Raw genomic sequence first — 5331 nt, forward strand, 5'->3', positions numbered from 1 at the left:
CAGAATCCCTGGGCGGGAGGGTGCAGGCTCGCGCCCCTACAACTTGGTCCCTGCACTCGCCGCCAGAGGGCGCGCTGGCCACCGCTCGGTGTGCGGCCCCTGCTCCAGCCCAGCCTGAGCAGCGCCTGCTGTCTCCCCAAGGATTCTCTATCCAGTGCCGGTTCCTTGTGCAACAGCCACGGGAGTGGAGAAAGGACCTCCTGGCCCTGCAGGACCCCCAGACGCGTCCTCACGAGTCCCCAGGTCAGCACGATCCTGCCGTGATGGCACAGTGACTGCTCCCTTCCGGTCTCTGGGGTTAATTCCCAGCTCCACAGCCCCAAATACTCCGGTTCCTTTGCAGTTTTTTGTTTGTTTGTTTTCTCCCAGTACGGAGGATTGAACCCAGGGCCTCGGAACCACATTCTCAGCTCTCATTTTATTTTTTATTTTGATACAGGGTCTAAGTTGCTACATAGCCCAGTCTGAGCTTTAAATGTGCAATGCTCCTGCCTCAGCCTCCCAGGGTGCTGGGATTACAAATGGGGCTGCTGTGTCCTGCTGGTCCCACGTGGCTCTGGAGCCCTGGTTCCTGCACTTCCAGTCACTTCTGCAGAGCTCTGGTGCACGAATAGGATATTTTTACTTTTTCCTTTTTACAATAATTGGTCTTTGCAACCCCTACCCAGGGTTACCAAAGGAGCAGAGCTGCGGTGAGTGTTGCAACACCCCGGATTCCAGCCTCAGCCCTTCTCCGGGCACTGCTCGGTCACTGGGCAGCAGATGGGACACTGGCCAGACCACATGGGGCGTGCAGGAGGGATACAGGCCTTTGTGTTTTTCTTTTAGGCAAATGTGAAACTTTCCAAAAAGTTGCAAAAATAAAAATACATCAGTATCCATATAGAGAAACTTTATTCATATCCATCAATAGTTAACATGCTGAACACTGCTTTTAAGGAGCTCGGTAAGCAGTTCCGCCGAGGGGCACAACCTTGTGTGTGTAAGGGCAGCTGTGCGTCCAACACCCCCCGCAGGACCTCCTCCCCTCACTCACAGGGCCAGGGCTGCTCTGAGTATGTGTCCCAGGGCAGTGGCAGTGCGGGGACATCCTGCAATTCTGTCACAGTGACCAAAGGGCCAGAGAAGTGTTTCTGGGGGAGGTCACAGAAGGGGCAGGGGACCCAGCTGAAGGAGCAGGAGAAAAAGGCCTAGTCTCAGCCCTGAGCCCTTGGGGATCCCCTACTCACTGTTCTGGGAGTGCAGAGCTGGGGCAGCCAAGGGCCTGGGTGGAGGCTGTGGCCTCTGGTGCACTTTCAGAGGAGCCCTCACCAGCCATGTACTTCAGGACGTACTGGACCAAGAGGCCGATGGGAGACAGCAGCAGTCGGGCTGCTCAGTGACCCCCTGTGCTCGGCGACCTGCACGGAAACTTGGGGTGGGGGTGGGGATGTCAGGCCAGAGGAGGAGCCTGGCAGGGGGCTGTGGGCAAGAGGTCTGGCCCCACTGGGGCGTGGGTGTGAGGCACGGGGTCTGAAGATGTGCTGGGCCCCGGCCGATGCTGAGTGTGACATACTGCTGGAGACAGGATTCCCCTCCTGCTGCTGGCCCGGGAGGCCCGCGCTGAGGCTCAGGGCAGCTGCCTGGGACAGGCCATGGTGAGGGAGACACAGCTGGGACAGGACAGGGCAGACCTCCAGAACCACCCCCTAAGTACCTGGTGGGGACATGAGGAGGGCCGTGACCAAATACACAAAAAATGGGCTCAGAACATGACCATTAAAGGAGCAGCTGCGGTACCTCATTTGTCATGTTAGGCTGCTAAGGACTGGAGAACATACCACTTCTTTTTTCCTTTTTTTTTTGGTCTTTCTGAGGCAGGGTCTTGCTATGCAGTTCAGGCTGGCCTTGAGCTCACTTTGTAGCTCAGGCTGGTCTCGAACTTGAAACGATCCTCCTGCCTCAACCTCTTGCGTGCTGGGATTACAAGTGTGTGCCACCACGCCCAGCTCACACCTACCATTTCATCCATGCAGGGCAAGGAGCACTCCAGACCCTGCCAAGTCCCCCTGCTGTTATCACCATAGAGATTTTGGGGGTAGTTGAGATGGGGTCTCCCTATGTAGTTCAGGCTGTTCTTGAACTCACCACGTAGCATAGGCTGGCCTCGAATTCATGGCAATCCTGCCTCAGCCTCTAGAGTTACGGGATTACAAGCGTGCACTACCATGCACAGCCTGACACCAGCAATTTAAAGGAGGAAAGATGTATTTATTTATTTATTTTGGTACCAGAAATCGAACTCAGGACCTTGCACTTGCCAGGCAGGTGCTTATGCCACTGAGCTATATCCCCGGCAAGGAGGAAAGATTTGGTTCAGTTTATACAGGCTCAGGCCATCATCCACTGGCTCCAGGACAGAATGGGAAGGCAGAGAGCATAGTGGAAGAGAAACTGCTCTTGACAAGGTATCCAGAGAGCAGAAAGTCAAGGAGCTGCACGGAAAGATAAACCCCTCCAAGCCACACCCATGACCACCTCTTCTGACCAGACTCTGCCTGGAACAGCAAGTCAGCTGTAGGCCTCATTTTTTTTTTTTTTTTTTTTTGGTTTTTGGTTTTTCTCCGGTACCGGGAACCGAACTCACGACCTTGTGCTTGCCAGGCAGGCGCTTTGCCGCTGAGCTAAATCCCCAGCCCCAGCTGTAGGCCTCATGATCCAAGCACCTCCCAGAGGTCCCACCTGTGATCACCTGAGGCTACAGTGGGACACCTAACCCTAGTTAGCACCCGAACTGTAGTCCTCTTACGTAAGTGTTCAGAGGTCTCTGCACGTGACATACTGCCCTGGGAAATGAGCACACCTATCACCTGGGAGCAAAAGGGCCACAGAGGACTCACAGGCTTCCTGGGGCCACTCTGACCTGTGCCTGGGGAAAGAGGCTTGAAGCCATCTTTGCGTTTTCACCTGCTCCACCTCACAGCTTTGAGTGGTCAGATTCTGCAGGTCCAGCTTCTCTCTCTCTCAGCCTAGGAACCTGGTGTCGACCCTCCTGCCTCAGCCTCCCAAGTGCCAGGGTTACAAATTACATCGACACCACCCCCTCCAGCACTTTTTGTTTTGTTTTGTTTTGTTTTGTTTTTCCTCCGGTACTAGGAACCGAACTCATGACCTTGCGCTTGCCAGGCAGGCATTTTGGTTTTGCCGCTGAGCTAAATCCCCAGTCCCTAGGTTTTTTTTGTTTGTTTGTTTTTTTTCCCCCTCCAGCACTTTTAAAGTTGTTTTGAGACAGGGTCTTGCAAAATTGCTTAGTTACCCAATTTCTGGGGGACAGAACTAGAACTTGCGAGCCTCCTGGCTTGGCCTCCTTGGAAGCATACATGTTACAGGTGTGCACCACCATGCCCAGCTACTTCCCCAGTTCTTTACCTTGTTTTGGCAAAACTGATATGCTGGCCAAATTTCCTCGACTGCAAGAACAAAAACCCATGCTTACACACAAACTTTCTCTGTGGGAAGAATGAACAGCCACTTCTCTCAGGGAGAAGGATATGTGTTTTTTGGTTTTTCCCAGCCCGATTCTTCTGCCATATTTGGAGAAAAACTCCCTTTTTAAATTTTTTAATTTTTTTTTTTAAAGTTGTCTTTAGGGACATTGTAGACACGCCCCTGGACCCGGGTGCTGGGGGACTGCTTGGAGGGAGGGGAGGAGGCAGGAGAGGCCTGGCTCTGAGGAGACTCAGCAGGCTCCATGGTGCAGGTGGCTCTGCTAATTGAAGAGGAAATCGCTGGGAGGGGGGATGGGCAGTTTCCGAGATGACCCCTATCAGCTGGCCCAGGACCCAGGGGACAGTGAAATGTCAGCGGCCAGCGGAACCAAAAGTGAAACGTTTCATTTACATTTCACAAAACTTTTCCACCAAACAGCAAGTAGGGAAGAAACACAAAAGAAAGAAAGGACATTTTCACAATTCGGGACATTACAAGATAAGGAAGTGGCCCAACTCTGGGTAACTGGGGGAACTAACTCCAGGCCCCTAGAAACTCTCACCAGGGAGGGAGGGAGACCCTTTTCTTCCAGGACTTTGAGCTCCTTGGAGGAGAAAGTCAAGAGTGGATGTTGAGAACAACAGGGAACTGGTTTCATTTATAAATAACCCAGGAACATTTTGTTTTCAGTTTTCTGGGGCCAGGTTTTCCAGCACGCAGGGCTCTGGGGAGGTGTAACCGCCATGGTGGGTCAATGTGAGCATCGCTGGGGACAGAACTTGGCAGGGGCATTCACAGGATTGAACAACCACCTCATTTAGAATCCTCTGCCTCAGGCTCTTCCTTGGACCAGCCCAGAAATGTCATCTCCGGGGAGGATCCTTCATCTCTTCTAAGGCGGAGACGAGTCCTTTGGCTTCAAGGCTGACCCAGGAAGTCTGGACTGGGCCCCCGGAGGCTCTGGGTCACCAGTTGGCACAGAGCCTATGATGACAGCCCCCGCCCGAGACCATCAATATGCTGGGTGTGGCACTTGTAATCCCAGCATTTGGGAGGCTGAGTTAGGAGCACTGCTTTGAGTTCGAGGCCAGCCTGAACTATAATGCTCAACGTGCAGGCCAGGCAAGCTTCAAATTCTTGGGTGATTTTCACCACGCCCAGCCACTTGTATTATTTGCAACGCTGTGAACCAAAACTAAAGTCTTGTGTATACTAGGCAAGCACTTGTGAAGTATACCGCCAGCTCTATAAAGCAATGCTTTGTTGTTTGGGGGTTTTGTTTCAGGGTTTTTTGGTACTAGGGGTTGAACCTGCACCTCATGAATCTAGACAAATGCTCTACCACTAAGCTACACCCGTTTTTACTCCCTCCCAGTACTGCGGATGGACCCAAGGCACTCCACCGAGTTACATCCCTAGACTCTTTTTTTTTTTTTCTTTCAGTACCAGGAATCGAACTCACAACCCTGCGCTTGCCAGGTGGGCGCTGTGCCGCTGAGCTAAATCCCCAGCCCCCATCCCTAGACTCTTGACACAGGGTATCACTAAATTGATTAGGCTGGCCTCAAACTTTTAATTCTCCTGCCTCAGCCTCCTGAGTAGTTCAATTACAGATGTGAGCTGTCATGCCCGGCTATTTATTTGGGAGGTGGGTGGAGGCTCACCGTGTTGCCCACGCTAGTCTCCAATTTGTGGGGCGATCCTCCTGTCTATCCGGAGCAGCCGGGAATGACAAGCGTGCCACCCCCGCCAGCTTCCCCTGTTCACTGTAGACCTCTCCAACAGCCCCCAGGCCCTCCTCCACGTTCAGGTGGCCTGACACTAACACTGGTTACGTAACAATCACAGCCCGCAAAGCGCTGA

General features: G+C 53.0%; 1 long non-coding RNA gene across 1 annotated transcript; it reads right to left on the reverse strand.

Annotated features, from left to right (window-relative positions):
- Positions 1-509: 509 nt before the first annotated feature.
- LOC106148460 lies at positions 510-5231 on the reverse strand. Its single transcript, XR_001233911.1, has 3 exons — positions 5133-5231; positions 1230-1411; positions 510-599 (listed from the first exon to the last, which is right to left on the reverse strand). It is a non-coding gene; the product is annotated as an uncharacterized LOC106148460 (long non-coding RNA).
- Between the last annotated feature and the right edge of the window lie 100 nt (positions 5232-5331).

The sequence above is a fragment of the Chinchilla lanigera genome, unplaced genomic scaffold (assembly GCF_000276665.1).
Source record: "Chinchilla lanigera isolate Chin_1 unplaced genomic scaffold, ChiLan1.0 scaffold00021, whole genome shotgun sequence".
NCBI lineage: Eukaryota > Metazoa > Chordata > Mammalia > Rodentia > Chinchillidae > Chinchilla > Chinchilla lanigera.